The sequence below is a fragment of the Delphinus delphis genome, chromosome 9, assembly GCF_949987515.2.
Source record: "Delphinus delphis chromosome 9, mDelDel1.2, whole genome shotgun sequence".
NCBI classification, from domain to species: Eukaryota; Metazoa; Chordata; class Mammalia; order Artiodactyla; family Delphinidae; genus Delphinus; species Delphinus delphis.
In genome coordinates this window covers 59,198,922-59,216,616 of record NC_082691.1, presented here as the reverse complement: position 1 = coordinate 59,216,616, position 17,695 = coordinate 59,198,922, and the positions used below count along the sequence as shown (strand labels likewise).

Genomic DNA, 17,695 nt, shown 5'->3' with positions numbered 1-17,695 from the left:
TAGTGTAAATGAAACACATACTGTTGAGAATCTATTATAGATTCAGTGAATGCTCACTGGTTTAGTGAACACCAAGCACCAGCTAGCAGATGAATGGTAAAAGTCGCCTATAAAAATCTGCAAGACCCAAATGTTTTCCGTATCTTGTGCTCTACTTTTGAGAAAAATGATACAACTGAGGATTTACTCAAAAAATATATCTCTGTACAGTGTGTCACAGACTCAGTACAGTCATTGATCCTACAGTACCACATCAGAAACAATGACACTGACACTATGGCACTTAACTTCTGAGTCATCAAAACAGGAATCTCTGTAAACAATGAGAAAAACTGGGACAAGAATTTGCTGACCAAATTATTCTAACTTACTTCACAAATCTATGAATTTTCTACAGGACAAGCACAGAAGTAACACTACTCACTTTTTTTTTTTTTTTTTTGCCACGCTGCATGGCTTATGGGATCTTAGTTCCCTGACCAGGGACTGAACCTGGGCCACAGCACTGAAAGTGCCGAGTCCTAACCACTGGACCACCAAGGAATTCCCAAAACTACTCACATTTTAACAATTACTAAGAAGTCTTTATTGCTAGGAAAATCTAAGACAATATGCTTTTACAAATGTTTCTTTTGCTGATCTGTTTGAAATACTAAGGCAAATTTTTAAAGTTCTGAAATAAACACTTTAAAAAATGTCTACTTTTCCTCTTATGTGTTCTCTGCTTCTGTTATGGTCAAAATACTGCTTTGTACTTACAGGACACACAATATACTAGACATCCCATAAAGAGACAGTCAATCATCAACCTGGAAGCCACTGTGGTAGAATTCCAGGCTGGATGTCTGTCAGCCTCTCCCCACCTGAGGTTTGCCAGGATTCCAAGGTAAAGAGAATGCATTCAGTAATAAACCTCCTGTACCTCTGCACTAACAAAAAGGCTTTATTACCAGCGACCCTACTTCACAGAAGGACTTAACAGTCAATACTCTCCAGCTGGTAACCCAAAGCCTTCAGGAAAGTGAAAAGGTAGCACAAACGGTAGAAACTGCCTAAAGTAAGTGAAGAGTTCTACTACTTTGTTTCTTTGAATAGTCTGAGCAAATATAGGCTCAAGGGGATGTCATGATGTTAATGAAGTCACTAATGATAATCTCCTTTCAAGTCAGTGGCTTCCTTAAAAAAAAAAAAAAAAAAAAACCCTTGATTTTGGTTTTGAAAAAAATGTTCACTATTGGTTATAAAATACCCGAGAGAGACTATAGTTAACTGATGAACCAAACTCTTTCAGATAACAACTACCAAAACTGAGGCAAGTGAATCAGTAATGTTTTTGTATGAAGAGAGTGAATATTTAAGTTTCTCTGAGACATATTCAGTAAGGAGAAAATAAGGCTAGCTTAGGATGAATTTCCCATGCTTTTAATTAAAAGCCATTTAAGAATGAAACTTTTTTCATAAAACTTGTTTCCTAAAGTAAACTAAACAAACAAAGCAGTAATTATTTGTTATAAAACAAGGTAGTGGAGTTTAAACTTTTGTTTAACCTCAATTACAACAGTGTTTAAAAATCGATAATCCAACCTTAGACTTTTACTTCACTGAAAAGTTTTTAAGGTATAAAATAGCATTAAGGTATACACATATGTATTTATATATGTACATGTGTATACATGCTTATAAATGCATCAAAAGGGACTCAAAAAGCACACATCATACAATATTTACTCATGAGGGCTATGTGTGAAAGGAGAACTTAACAGGACCTTAACTTTTAACTCAACTGACTGAATTTTTACCAGTATATTTAATGTATTCTTTTCATTATTTTAAATAAACACATCAACATGAAATTTCATTTTTAAACCCTCTCCCCAAAATTCAAGTTTTTAATATAAAACCCTAACATCAGACTTTAAATATATTCACGATGCTTACAAATCTTTATAGCATGATAATCTGTAATTATCCCATTAATAACCTTCATTAATCTCTCACCAACACTCCAACCTTTTTAAACATTTCAATGCAACTATAACTATAGAAATATTTTACAAAAGTCATTCCATTCTCATTATTACTTTTTAATTAATTTTCCAATACAGCTTCTAGTCATAAAAAAGTTAACATGGATAAATGTAATCTGAATGTAATTACAACATGAATCAACTTATTTTAAACAGTAAAATATCTAATTCCCATACAGTTCCTGTTTCACTCTTCACACAGATAGGAAACAGAGTGAAAAGATGGGCAAGCTTATAAAAATGTTGAAATTCACTGAGAATGCTAATGTATCAAGATGATTCACAGGCAGATTTATACACTACACACATGCTCACAGGCACACACAAAGACCCGCACACACACAGACCCACACACCACCCAGTGGAGAAGTAATACACAAAGTCACTGCATCACCTTGTGGTAATGCTTGGGAAGTGTAGCTTCACTAACATCCTGAGTAAAGAAAAAACTGCCTCAGTTGGAGACAGGAAATATAGCCCCCACCACAAAAGGAAGTGGAACAAGCTTTACCATATCAAATTTTGTTTCCCATTCTCTAAAGTAAAGTACACCTCTAGAAACATGCGTACATTAAGACGTAAGCGAAGAATTAGTAAAAGTTTTCTAATTAAGGAAACAGACAAAAAAACCCAAAATAAATGAACGAAACCAAACCTGGATATACGAAGAACAAGAGTAGGGGCGGGGCGGGGGTGGGGGCCGGATATAAGTAAAGGGTACCAACTCTTTGATGGAGGATGGAAACTAAAGTTTTGGTGGTAAATATGCTGTAGTGTATACAGAAGTAGAAATACAATGTTATATACATGAAACTAATATAATATAAACCAATGTTACATCAATTAAAAATATTAATAAATAAAAAACAAAGATATGTGAGAACAGTAAAAAAAAAAAAAAAAAGGACCAGACAGATTTGGCTGCTGGGAAACAAAGTCTGAAATACATGCTGCCTTGCAGTGCCCTCTCCCATGTTTCCTACTTTATTCCCCAAAGTTCTAACATCTCTAGAGTTCCTTTTATGTGTTATGCTGTAAACTTTGGTCTACAGTCCAATTTTGTTATTTTTGAGGATTCATCAATACCTAAGGAAAAAATAACTAATATGCAGTGGTCACTCAGTTAAGTAGCTAGAATAAATTTGGGGGTGAAGGGTGAGGATTTCAATGTTATCTTTACTTCTTCCTCTTGGAACTTTTTCAAGCCCAAACCAGATCTGGCTTTTGTGGTAGTATTTTTCCAGTGGCTCCTGATACACATTTTATTTAACTAGCTCAAAATGTGTAAGCCTTAATCAAATAAAGTAGGAAACTGACCATATTAAGAATTTGTGCATTAAATGTCCAGAATCAAATTAAGGTTTTTAATTTAGATAAATATTGTATATAATTTGTCAATTCTAACACTTAGAATTCAAAAAGAAGTAAGGTAATTTTGTTCTATGTGATAATATTATTATGGTGACTGTATTTCTTTTAAAGTCCTTACCAGTTAAAGACGGACGGTAAACTAATTATAGGTGAAATATCCTGTTGTCCAGGATTTGCTTTAAAAACTCCAGGGGAAAAAATAAATGTGCTGACAGTGTAATAAACCAAGGTTAGCAAAATAGTGGTTCCTTTAACTGTTTGTTCTCCTTCTGGGTATTTTGAAAATTTCCATAATAAAAGTTAGTAAAACCAAAGTAGACAAAAATTAGTAATAAAAACTCACATATGACCTTCTGCAATAGAAACACATTACACATAATGGTTGACAAACTTAGTGAAAGTTTTTTAAAATATTCAGTTTAAACTATATGAACTTTTAAATTAATCTCCGAACTTCAGTCCTGGAGGAAACTGAACATCTGAAGGGAAAAAATACATCTGATATTCTAATAGCTTCCAATTATTTATACTTCAGCTCAAAGACTATCAGCTGGTTTACAGACCAGAAAAATATTATCAGCAATCCTTCCCGGAGGCAGAAGCAAATCCACCAATCTGTCAATTTGCACTCTTACAGTCCTCCCAATCTCCAGAATGATTTACAACTGAGTACCACTACACTCTGCCCAGGTGTCATTCACACCACTTTAATTTTTAGATTGTTTTAAAAGTTGGTTTCTAAAAAGCTATGATCTTGGCTTTTTATTATATTAGAGAGGAGGGTATCTTTACCTTCTTGTAAGAGTTTATTTGGGGCAAAATAAACTTTAAAAGGCTAGAAGTGGATACAGCCAAAATTTTACTTAGTAACATACAAATTCCAAAAGAATGCAATCCAATAAACTTCACGTGAGGCAATTCCCCCAAAGCAGTAAAAAAGGAGCATAGTTACGATCCTTCATAAATATTTAACATCATTAAAACGGTTGAAATTTTAATTCCAAAATACCTGTTATTTTTGTTAAGGAAAAGATATTTACTGGTTAAGTCTACACAAACGTCTGCAGCCATAATTGTAAACAGCGGTGTGCAATTTAACAATGTGATGACTAGAAAACGTAATCAAGTAATCCTTCAAGAAATCAAGTTTATCCTTGATAAGAACGAAAGGAAGGCCTGGCCTCAGCCCCTTTTCTATACCCAAATAGCACTCTGAGGGTAATCAGCCCATTTTTTTAGATTAACATGTTACTCAAATGATCTCTTTAAATACTTTGGGAATTGAGCTCCAAAACTATAATTAGTAATTGTTGCATGCAGCTTGTAGAAATTCTACGATGAGCGGAATGAAGAATCGAAAACAAGATTTATTTTCCCATCCCTGACACAATAGCAATTCATAACTACTTTGTGAAACCTAAAAATATATGTAGAGACGCAAGAGGGAAGAGATATGGGGACATATAACTGATTCACTTTGTTATAAAGCAGAAACTAACACACAATTGTAAAGCAATTATACTCCAATAAAGATGTTAAAAAAATTAAAAAATCAAAATCAAAAAAATATATATATGTAGAAAGTCAAATGTCACGGCGTTCTCAAACGAAATTATTACCAATAAGGTAATATATGTTTATCAGTACACACACACGCACACTAATCTCTTAACAAAGATTCCCCGAAACGACAAGCGCCTGTCGGGACTTGTCCACAACCTGCGGACCTCCGGGGGTGTTGGGAAGGGGCAGTTGTGAAATCAAGAAAAATTGCCTAAGCAAAGTGAAACGTGACTCTCCTCGGAATATTTAAGATCCCTCGAGCACTAGGCGTAAGGCCATTTATGAACAGACAAGAAAGCATTCACTAATTCTGCAGCCCAGGTGAAGTCGGAGAACCAGCCCAAACCGCTAACTCCGCCCACGGCCCGCAGTCAGTCTCCGCCTCCTAATCCATGGCGACTCAAACCAAAACACTTGGGCTTCACTATGCACGGGCAAACCCGAGCGTCCCATCACGACACGACCTAGATGTTTTCCCAAGCTTACCTGCCCCGGCAGCACACACGCTGCCCTCCAAATACTCACCTTAGAGTGGAGCCTCGGGCAAGGCACTTTCTTCTCCGGGGGTCCCCCGCGTCACTCGCCCCCCCCCCCGCCAAAGGGCCCACGTCCCACACGGCTCCCCCAAACAGCGAAAGCCTATCCAGGGCCTCCCCACCGTGTGGGGCGGCCACCCGTCGCTTTTTCCAACTCCACTGCTAACCGAAGTTGCCCACACCACCGTCACAATCGCAGTCCGGGAGGAAAGGTTTGTCGTCGGGAAGGAAAGCATCGTCATTCGGCAGCACCGTCACCACGGAGACCGTTCCCGAGACCGACCAGGCCCCTAGACGCTAGAGCAGAGGGACGTATCACGAGCCCCCAGATAGCTCCAGCGGGCGTCCGCCCCGCACAAGGCGCTGGGGCGGGCCGAGGAAGGCACTTACCGAGTGAGGAACTCTTGAGGAGAGGGGAATGTTAGAGAGGCTTCCGAGCCTGAGCCGCCATCAGCCGCCGAGCCTCTTCCGCCAGCACAGTCTCCCTCTACCGACCTGCTACACCTCCCCACAAGGCCAAAAGCCGGCGTTATGTCACTTCCGTCCACGGCCCGGCCCCTTCCGCCGCCGCCGCCGCCGCCGCCGCCGAGCTGCGTCGGTCTGGGCCAATCGCTGAAACGCCAAGTTGGTCGCACGGTCTTTTAACCACCCTAGCTCCTGACGCCCTGCCATTGGATCCGAACAGATCCGAACCGGCCTTCTCCCTCGGCTCGGCTCTTCCTTCTCTTTCTTCTTCTTCGCCGTTTTCGCTCAGAGACCTTGTGGCAACCAAACAGGGTCCGTTTGGATAATGCATTTTTGACTTTTTAATTATTACTGTGGCCGAAAGTTAAGTAACTTACCAGTTAAGTGGAAGGGGTAGCCCTGAGGTGTATGAATTAGTACCATGTCATTGCCTGGATCTTTAAAAATCTATCTAAGCGAATCCATTTATTTTGTGGATCGGAAAGTAGAGAACCATAGAAGCAAAGGAGGATCACGCGGCTGGGGCGGCGACCGCTCACTCCTGGGCTCTTTCCCAAGTCCTGGTTCATCCAGTCCGGGGCTTGCTTAACTACGAGGTTTTGTTCTCTGTAAATCCTCGGTTTCTCCTAGGAAATTTTCGGTTCTAATGCTCAGTGATTCTATTTCTGCTTGCTCCAGCACTGACCTCGTTCTATGAGTTGTTAAATCCTTTTGTTATGTTATTTTGTGTGCATGAATTTAGCCCTGTATTCTCCGTTCAATGATAATTTCTGAAGTCACTCTTTTATACATCTTACCCTCCTTAGAGTAGGCATTCAGTTTAAATTCTAACTCCTCGGAAGTAAGTGTGTTCTGTTCTAATTCACTATGTTCCTGTGTTGCCGTAAAGCCCTGATAAAATTTGCAACATCATCAATGAAGGAAGGATAATAAATTAGATCAAGTTAAACGTTGAAGCATCTTCTAAATTCAGAACATACAAAATCCTCTTCAATGTAATTTACTTCCACATATTTTAAGATTACAATGCCTTTGATAATATAGGTTCTTAATATCTGCTGACTGATTTGTTCCCTGTATATTGAAATCTTTGAACTATGTATTGTTCTGTATATCATATTTGATCATAGATTTCAGAAGACTCTTTACAGATCATTTAGTACCAATCTCCGTATTTTACCGATGAAGAAAATGGTGTGATAATATCAGTAATCACTCGTGTTACTGTTAGCAACCTTCTAGTAGTAGTCTGTGTCTCTTAGGTAAAGTAAATATAGGGCTTCCCTGGTGGTGCAGTGGTTAAAAATCTGCTTGCCAATGCAGGAGCTAAGGGTTTGAGCCCTGGTCTGGGTGAGCAACAAAGACCCAATGCAGCCAAAAATTAATTAATTAATTTTTTAAAAAATTCTTTTTTAAAATGTAAACACAGCAGTGAACTTTATAAGCACAGTTTTTCAGAAGTGTCACTCTTTGTATTTTTTAATCACATGATAATTTGCATGTAATAAATTTCTCATTACCACCAATTTTCAGTTAATGAAATCAGGGAAACAGTATGCTTAATAAAAGCCATAATTGCAAAATATTTTTTGTGCAGGTATTTTTACTTTACTTTGTTATTTTTAGGAATTTCTTGAATTTTTAGACTTTATTTTCCCCATGAAGGTATTAGTTCAGGAATTTTAACTTGCTTTAATCCCTTTAATAATGATCCCATGAATTTTAGATGGTGTTTCTCCCAGCAAGGTAAATATATATCCCTTAAGTACTTAATTGAATTTTTTAAATTAGCCTATTATATGTACAACAGTGTACTAGGAGTATAAGGGATATGGATCCACAATTCCTTATATGAAAGATCTGGGCCAGAGAGGATTTCAGAATTCAGAATTTTTCAGATTTTAGAGAAGTGTACTTACATAATATTCCACAAGTCTGGGGCAGCACTCCATAATCAAGTTAATATTTTTTTCAGGACAAATTATGAATATGACACCACTAAGTAGGATAAATAGAGCATATAATCTTCAGCGCAGAGCAGGTTTTTCAGATCAGGTTTTGCCACTTTGCCCTCATGGGTTCAGGTCACGTTTTATTGACAACTGAGTTCAGGTCAGGATAGGTTTTGCCACCAAATGTTAAGAAAACATTTGATTTTCAAAGTTTTTTGGATTACGAAATAGTGAATGAGGGATTGTAGACCTGATCAAAGAACTATTGGAAAGAAACTCCCTCAGCATCCCGTGGTATTTCTGGAGCAATCACAATTTCAAGCAGTTTTGAAGCAGTTGTCCTAACCTAGCACAAACTATCTCACCTGTGTTTTGACTGGGAAAATATCTGAAAGACACCCTCTATTAGAAGAACTTATGACAGCAAAGGGAGGAAAATAAATAAATTCATGAAAAATGTGGGTGACAAAAGTATAAAATATAGTATAAATATAAAGTATAAAATAAGATATTCAGAGATGGGAGAACTAATTATAGGCTTGTGTGAACAATACACTTCTCTTGGTGGAGGTAGGCCTAGACCGTTAAGTAGGGTTTTGATGAAGACATGGAAGAAGACTTCAAGTCAGGATATAAGAGCCAGGGCAAAGGAGGCATGTAGGGAGAGGATTGTTAACAAACAATAATAATTCCTATCTGTGGAGTACACAGTGCTTTCCAGTCACTGTGTAGATACTTGAGGTTGTCTCCACTCCTCACAGCAAAATCCTGTAAGGTTTTATCCTCATTTTGCAGGGGAATGTGGGTTCAGAAAAGTTAAATAACTTGCCCATAATCCCAAAAAGGGCAAACCAGACTTGAGCTCAAATTTATCACTCCCAAAGTTCCTGCATTTTCCACCAAGCCATGCTGCTTCTTGATAAGTGCTTTTTGGTCATTTACTATGTGCTCTGGGTTATACTAGGTACTCTGGGGAAAACAAAGTATAAACCACAGTTTCTTCTCTAAAGCTGCTTTAAATCTAGTTGAGATATTACAAGATGGGACAGTGAAGTGTTAGATTTTGTAGGAAATGGACTCTGAGAAGTAAAGTGGAAAGAAGGATTGATACAGAATTATTATTATTTGCTAAAGAAACTGGACTCTAAGCTTTGAAAGAGTAACAGGATCTGAAAAGGTATAGAAAGGGCTTATGTAGAGAGAATAATTAAAAGGGCACAAATGGGACAATTAGGTAATACGACATGGGTTGAAAATCAGAAAAAAATAAGTTCACATAGGCACGTTATAGAAGTATCATTACAGGTTTTGAAAGCATATAAAATGAGTTGTCCTCATCTTTTGAAACAGTGGCTTTCTTTAGAGTTTGTATTAAATGTTCCTATTGCTAGAAATGATTCTTTCCTTAAAAAATAATAGATATGTGAACGTTTGTTTAAAAAAGAGTGCTTTTAAAGACAAGATTTGAATAATGGTATGTTTTGGATAAACAGAGAAAGAGAAGATTCAGAACACTCTAAAGTAGGGTGGTTTATTTCCTCTTACCCTATGTTGGAAGATAGTCGATGTACTCTTTGCTCCTTATAGCTTGCCTACCATTACTCTCCCAGATATTTGAATAAAACTTTGCTCCTCTGAGTTGCATGCCAACAAGTTAAACCCCCTTTTCCCTTTTTGTTGCTGTCATCTGTCGATCTCCAGGTCACTCTTCCTCATTCATTGAAGACTGTTACCAAGTGCATAGTCTTCCTCTCCATTCCAAGCCCCTCAGAGTCTACTTGGATGAGATTAAAATTAAAAGGCTAACATCCTGGCCTTTTAATTTCTTGAATCCCTCGTCTCCAATAATCTCCTCCACTCTAGTCCATATATTTCCATGTTCGTACCTTGGACCTTATCATCACCCATAATTGTTTCACCTTCAAAATCAAGTATCCTGCTCTGGGGACAACCTCTTGTTCCTCTAACCTGCTTATAAAATATGGCCACAGTAACTATTTTTCAAACTCATCAGGATCTCTAATCCATTAAGCTTTCTCCTTTTAATACTTCCCTCATTATCCAACCCAGAGTCCATGGACTATCATTTTATTAACATTATTCTGGATACCCCAAACTCCCTTGATTTTTCATCTTGCAGATTAAGTACAATTTCCCATAACAAACACGTCTACAGACTCTGGTCATCATATGTTTTATCACTAAAGGTTTTGTCTGGGAATACGAAGCAAAAACTTTGAAGGTAAAATCGAGTGTTTGGGGAAGTTTTCTGCACTATTGAAGCTGAATCTGGCCTCTGTACCCCGACACCGAATTGAATCTCAGAGACAGAGGTTTGGGTGAAGTAGAAAAGAATAGCTTTATTGCTTTGCCAAGCAAAGGGGGCCACAGCTGGCTAATGCCTTCAAAACTGTGTCCCACCTTGGAGAGGGTAGTGAGAAGTTTTATAGTAATGGTTCAAAGAGGGCATGATCAGTTTGTGGACATTCTCCTGATTGGTTGGTGGTGAGCTAAGTGGGAGTCAGCATCATCAACCTTCTGATTCCAACTGGTCTGGGGTCTACATGCTTGTGGGCAGCACACCATCGTTAACCGTTAACTTCTCCCACCTGGTGGGATTTTCCATCTCTGCATAACAGCTCAAAGACGTTGTGTGTATCCCTTGATGAGGAACCAGGACCTTGTCCCAAGGCTGCACTATTGTTTCTCTTGACTGTTTCTCCCTTGTCTCGCATCCCCTCCCTCCCTCCCCTGATGAACAACTGCCTGAATCTGCTCGTTGGAACTCTGGGAAGGTCATGGAGGCTGAATGAAGCCTGTTCCCTGTAATCAAAGAAATGAGGGAGACAGAAAGGCTTTTGTGCCCAGGAGCCCCACAGGGCCCTGCTCGGTATCACTATCAAAGAGAGAAACTATATAATTTATGATATTAAGAAACAGAGCCTGCAGTGGTTTATACTTTAGGAAGACCTTTGCCCCACCTGGCTCCTGACAGTATTCTTTGTTCCTTGTGCAATGAGCTCACTGGTATGTAAATATTCTCTAACCTTTCTTCCTTATCTTACTGAGAAGAGGAATAGCCAGCACAGTACTTTGAATTCTTAAAGTACTTATGTCAACAAGGTCCGTTCCTCTGCGTTTCTCATCACATACCTTTATTTGTTGAGTCACTTGCATAACAATGAGACTTAAAATTAATAAAAGTTATTTTAAGAAAATGTTACTAAAATAATCTTTTAAAGTTTTAATTTTAATAAGCTTTGAATCAAAGTTTTAAGCTGAAATGTGTTTTTATTTCCATAGAGCCTGTCCCCTCCCACCTTCTCAGGAAGTCTACATTATCTCTCTTATAGCCAAGCCCTCTGTCTCCACTGGATCTTTCCCATTGTCTTTTCCACATGCTCAAGGCTCTATCATTTATTTTGTTTTTAATTCCCCAGCTTCATGTTGCCCTCCAGCTACTACTGTCTTTTTGTCTTCACCTTCACAACCAAACTTCTCACTAAAAAGAATTGCTTAGGGCTTCCCTGGTGGCGCAGTGGTTGAGAGTCCGCCTGCCGATGCAGGGGACACGGGTTCGCGCCCGGTCAGGGAAGATCCCATATGCCGCGGAGCGGCTTAGCCCGTGAGCTTAGCCCGCGTGTCCGGAACCTGTGCTCCGCAACGGGAGAGGCCACAGCAGTGAGAGGCCCGCGTAAGAAAGAAAGAAAAGAATTGTTTATATTTCACTCCATCATTTCCCATCCTTTCCCTACCCCACTTAATTCTGGATGCTGCCCCCATCACACCAAAAGTAGTTACATTAATATCATAATGTGCATATTGTGCTCTAGACAGGCAAATCCATCTTACTACTCATGCACATCCCACCAATGCTAACCTGGTATCTGGTCACATCCCATGATTTGGCTACATCTCAAGAGATCCATGGAAAGGAATTTGAATTTTGCCCGTGATTGGAGAGTTCAGCTGTTTACCTGATTAATACTCAGCCTGCTTCATACGACATTAAAACATTTTTGAGGGGTCCAGAAATTGGGGGCGGGGTTGGAATTTGGAGATTATTGTGTAAATTATCAATGCATTGCCTCTCAGTTCTAAATTCACCCTTTTTACCTGCTCTGTGAGCATGCACTAAGTCCTTTCAATATTTTTCCGTTGCCACCTGGAATGATTTAAGCTTTGTCGGTAAGAAGTGCTAGAGGGACATGAGGAAAGGATTCTGGGACTTCCCTGGCAGTCCAGTGGTTGACTCCATACTCCCAATGCAGGGGGCACGGGTTCAATCCCTGGTCGGGGAACTAAGATCCCACATGCGCGTGGCACAGACAGAAAAAGGAGAAAAGAGGAGAGGATTCTGCTTCCTCATTCCTATGTACCCACTCAACAGACTCTTGCAGAGCCTACGACTTCAGTGTCCTGCTTCTGCAGCCCACTCAGCTTTCCCAGTGTCCAGCTCCTGTGGTGCAGGGGATTTTTTCTGTTGCTGATTCCTGCAGTGCATGGAAGCTGGCAGCAGCCAGCACCCAGTGTTCCCCTCTGGGCAATTTAGTGGTGGAGTGCCTGCAGTGAAATACTTCTTCATGAACAACTTTCCCCAGACCCTACAGGGCAGATTTCCGACAAGTTCCAAAAGCCAGATTTCCAGGAAGATGCAGAATGCAGATTTTCAGCAAGTTCCACGTATATGTCCAGAAGGTAAATTTCAAGATAAATTTCTGGCAAGTTCCAGAGGGTTCCACCACCTCAGCAACACAGGGACTTCTCTGTAAGATTGTCTGTGGGACTTCCTCATTCAGTGACCCATAGCCATGTCCTCTCCAAGGTCTGGATTTCAGCCCTGAAAGTGCTCTTACTGGGCATGTATCTCAGTCATGGGGGTAGTGTCTGCTCCTTATATCTGCTATTCTTAGTCTTTACAGGTCTTTTCCCTCCTTACTAGCTTAGTTACTCCAATCCCCTGTTATAGATAATAATTCTTTACAATAAACTTTCTCTATTCAAATCACTGTGTGGGAGGCATCCCTGGTGACGCAGTGGTTAAGAATCCGCCTGCCAAAAAAAAAAAAAAAAAGAATCCGCCTGCCAACGCAGGGGACGCAGGTTCGGGCCCTGGTCCGGGAAGACCCCGCATGCCGCGGAGCAAGTAAGCCCGTGCACCACAACTACTGAGCCTGCGCTCTAGAGCCCGCGAGCCACAACTATTGAGCCCACGAGCCACAACTACTGAGCCCACGTGCCACAACTGCTGAAGCCAGCGCACCTAGAGCCTGTGCTCTGCAACAAGGGAAGCCACTGCAATGAAAAGCTCACGCACCACAGCGAAGACCCAACACAGCCAAAAATTAATTAATTAATTTACAAAAAAACACAAATCACTGTGTGGTTTCTCTCTACTGATTGGACCCAGACTAATGCAACAATTATAACCTTTCCTTTAGTTTCATCAGCCTAGATTATTTTTCCTTCTCCTTAAGTAATTCCTTGGTGAGTTACTTTAGTTCTGACCAGCTAGGGCTATTGCCATGTATCTCTTTGTTATACTGCAATTTTGGACTGCTACTTGATGTTAATTACGATGCGCAGGGGTTAGAATTTCTTCTGTAACATATTAGGTTGTAGAATTCAATGAATGATGTTTTTTTAAATTTATTTTATTTATTTATTTTTGACTGTGTCGGGTCTTTGTTGCTGAGTGCGGGCTTTTTCTAGTTGTGGCGAGTGGAGGCTACTCTTCATTGCGGTGCACAGGTTTCTTATTGCAGTGGCTTCTCTTGTTGCAGAGCACAGACTCTAGGTGCACGGGCTTCAGTAGTTGTAGCATGCAGGCTCAGTAGTTGTGGCTCGCAGGCTCTAGAGCGCAGGCTCAGTAGTTGTGGCACACAGGCTTAGTTGCTCCGTGGCAGGCATGTGGGATCTTCCCAGACCAGGTCTCGAACCCGTGTCCCCTACATTGGCAGGCAGAATCTTAACCACTGCACCACCAGGGAAGTCCAATGAATGATGATTTATTGCTATTTAGCATTGGGTTTCCTAGATAAAAGAAATGACTTTATTCCCAGAAGAGATCATGGCCATGCTGATCCTGCCATGAGGACAAAAGGAAAAAATGAAATTATTACAAAGTACTGAATGTTGAGCATCTTTAGAAAGTGATTTATAATATATTTTATTAGTAAATTGTGAAGATTTACTTTTGTGATTGGTTTGTGTGATATAGCAAGTTCTAAGAAGCTGATAGTAGACAAAATTCCCCTTCCTAAATCTTTCCTTTTTAATACTTTCCCCACCCTTCCCAGGCTCAATAACCCACACCCCTCAGGCAACAAACAGTCTTGTCCAAGGAAAACAAAAAAACTGATTGTCAATAAATTAATCTCTGTGACTATGAGGGACTTAATCCAAGTATGAGATTCTCAAAATAAAACTTGTGAGCATGAAGCAATGAGAATGTTATGGTAGGTTTTCTTGCATCCATGGGGAAGATTTCTTTAGATAAGGGACCCTCCTTGCGCTTTTAAAATCACAATTGCAGTCATTCCAGGAGAACCTTCTTTTACCCCATATCTTCTTTCAACTATCACCCTATTTTTTTCTTCCCTTCCCAACTTAGCTTCTTTAAAGGCCAGTCTATAAGACAAGATAATATATTTGAGATATTAACCCATTTTTTTCTTGGTATTTTCTCCTTCTATAGCTTGCCACTTTCCCAGATCTTGCTTCCTATCAAATCTATTAAGTTTGTTGCCTTGGGGAAGGATAGAGAAGGAAAATCTTTCTGCCATTTGTTTTCAAAATTTCAAGCCTTCAGATGGGGAGAGAACTTAGGCCACAGAGAAAATGGCTTGAAGAGGAGCAAGGGGCAGGGAGATAAAGATGGAGGGAGAACAGGGGGCATTGTCCTCCCCAACTCTAGAAATAGGTTTCTCTGGGCTGGAGAAAGGTGGAAGGGTATATCTAGGTGGACAAAACCACCCAGTCTGTTTAACCTTCCTGAGTCTCCAAATATCCCCTCCCCTATCTTTGTACTGAGTAATCTTCCAAAATCCTGACAAAACTGAAAGTGGGTGATTCAAAATAGAAATTGAATTGGTGGAATGTATCAATATGAAAACAGAGGGAAGGGGGCAGGGCACCTTTGAAAGAATGACATAGCCAGAGGACATGACATAAACTGATTAGAACCAAATGGGTCCAAGATAGCGGACAAGTGACTTCCACTAGACCTTGAGCCTCAGCATATGCTCATTGTAACACATCAGCAAGCTAAATGACACATCAAGTTCCACATCATTGGAACTTGCACCATGACAGTTCCAAGGCTGACCATAACGTTCAAAGAGTGATTCTTATGATCAAAAAAGTGATCCAGTTCCTGGAAATCCCGCCCCTTCCCAAAATAGCTGGAATACTCCTCTCACTCATTAGCCTATGCAATTACCCACCCCTATAAAAAGTGACAACCCCATACCCTGATGCTGCTCTCACCTTCTGAGATGGCCCACACTCTGTCTGTGGAGTGTGTTTCTCTCTAAATATATCCACTTCTTACCTATCACTTTGACTCTCACTGAATTCTTTCTGTGATGAGATATCAAGAACCTGAGCTTCACTAAGTCCCAAAGCCAGGTGTGTGATCTCAGTTGGAAGACCATGGGTTTTGGCCGGGTTTGAGTCCTGGCTGCATGGATTCGAGTCCCAATCTGAGTTAGGGTGGGTTTAAGTCCCAACACATGGGTTCAAGTCCCAATCTGAGGTGCACAGTTTCAAACACATTTTTTTACAGACTTGAGTTTTGAGCTAATATTTATACTCTATGTGTTCATTAACCCTGCAAGCCCAACTTCTTCACTGGCCATTCATTCCTCACACCATGGAGTATGCTCAGACCCTACCAGTCCACTGAAAGTTCTCATGATAAGCTCATCCATAACCCTAAGATTTCCCAGCCTAATTTTCAATTCTCAGAACTTTTCAATCAAGAGGTTGATATTTTTTTTTTTGGTTGATATTCTTGATATTACTGTTCACTCCTTCCTTCTTAAAACTTTTCCTTACCTCTCCTCTATGACAGGATTGCATCCTCATCTTTCTTTTCCTTCTCTGAACGCTCCTTCTCAATTTCATTTGCAGGCTTCTCATTTCGCAGTTGCCTCTTTAAATACTGATCTTTCCCTGAGTCTAGCCTTCTGTCCCTTGAGCTTTAAATTATTTCCTATTATTAGTACTTATTTTCAACTGCCAAATATACTAATACTTTTATCAATGGCTACCAGATCGATATCCCACTCCAGGCTTTCCTCCTGGCATTAGTTCCATATAGACGTTGACACTCGGATGTCACACAAACACCTTAAACTCAATGTTCTTATTTTTTGATTTATTTAAAAAAATTTTTTTGGCCATGCCATGTGGCATGCAGGATCTTAGTTCCCAGACCAGGGATTGACCCTGTGCCCCCTGCAGTGGAAGCATCAGGAAAAGGAATTCCCTTAAACTCAGTGTTTCTTAAAGTGAATTTGTAATCCTTTCCTCACTTCACCCCACCTTCCCCTTTATTCACCTTCCGTACCAATCAAGGAAACAGATAATACGCTCAAGAAGTCACTGAAGAGAGTTTAGTGAAGGGTTTAAGAGATTATTCAATAAGGGTTCTCTAGCAACAGAAGCTGTTATCCCTGCTATGCCCTCAAGGGGCCAGAGGAGAGAGATGTTACCTGCCTGTGGAGGAAGAGCTGCCTAACAGAAGCTGTGGCCATATCCAACCTGATTTGATTTCAGGTTGTTTTTTTTTTTCAGGCAGGGACCACAAGTTTATTAGGGGTCTGTACACACACACTGACAGTATCACACAATGACAGCACAGTTACTCAGTACACACAAAGGTGGCCTCTAAGGGCATCTGGGGCCTGGAGGCAGTAGGGTGCGGTCTCCTCTCTTGAGACCCAGACCTAGCTGGGTGCCTTCCTCCTGCGCACTTGAGGAGGGGCTGTCAGAGATGGTCCCCAGGCATGGACTCCAGGGACTGCAGCCTCAGCCGCCGTTTCGGCACCTTCACCTGGCTGGTCTCCCAGATCTTGCTAGTCACCAACATCAAGTCTGTCACCGAATAAGCCTTGGACGTAAAAGCAGACAATTCACAAACATTGTTGCAATATTTGTTTAAGATCTCCACAAAGTGGTAGATAGCCGGGTTGTTGTCATGGACATCCACCCAGATGCAGAAGTAGAGACTGGCATAGTTTCAGTAAATGATGTTAAAGTTCCAGAACTCCACAAAGTTGGTGTTTTGGCATCTCCAACAGTGACTCTGGTGGCGTGCACCTCCTCTATCAACTCTGGTTTCTCATTGTCATCAAACTGCATGTACCACTCGACCAGATGTGTCTTGCCCACCAGGATCTGGATGGGGATGAAGCAGATCATAGAGACTCCATGAAACCAGAGGTCAAAGTTCCCAGGTGATTCAGTCCACAAAGGTCAGTTTTCTGGGGCACAAAGCAGTGGCTAAAGGGTGGAGAATAGCTTGGTGGGGCACTTGGAGAATCACCAGCACATCATGCCAGTGAATGGCATCGCAACCATCCAGGCTCTCTAGCCAGAAACCTGGGAGTTTTTCTCAATTTTTCTCTCTTACTTGCTCTGTGATATCCAACCAGTCACCAAATCCTGTACATGTTACTTTCTGAATGTTTCTCACATTTATACCTTCCTTGCCGTTCCCTACCTGTGTGCCAGCTCAGGTCTCTTCTTACCTTGATAAATGCACACATCTCCAGTG

General features: G+C 40.6%; 1 protein-coding gene and 1 pseudogene across 3 annotated transcripts in view; both read right to left on the bottom strand.

The window, feature by feature from the left end:
- TAX1BP1 (Tax1 binding protein 1) overlaps positions 1 to 7,990 on the bottom strand; it is a 90,313-nt gene extending 82,323 nt beyond the window's left edge. For 2 of the 3 annotated variants that reach the window (XM_060020650.2, XM_060020652.2), the window contains exon 1: positions 5,888 to 6,031. The gene's annotated coding sequence lies outside the window, so the exon portion shown is untranslated. Of the gene's footprint in view, positions 1 to 5,887; positions 6,032 to 7,881 lie in introns of those variants that run through there. The other variant, XM_060020651.1, reaches the window with a different exon arrangement.
- An 8,916-nt stretch (positions 7,991 to 16,906) lies between these two features.
- On the bottom strand, positions 16,907 to 17,461 carry LOC138414166 (AP-2 complex subunit sigma pseudogene; annotated as a pseudogene).
- Positions 17,462 to 17,695: the final 234 nt, after the last annotated feature.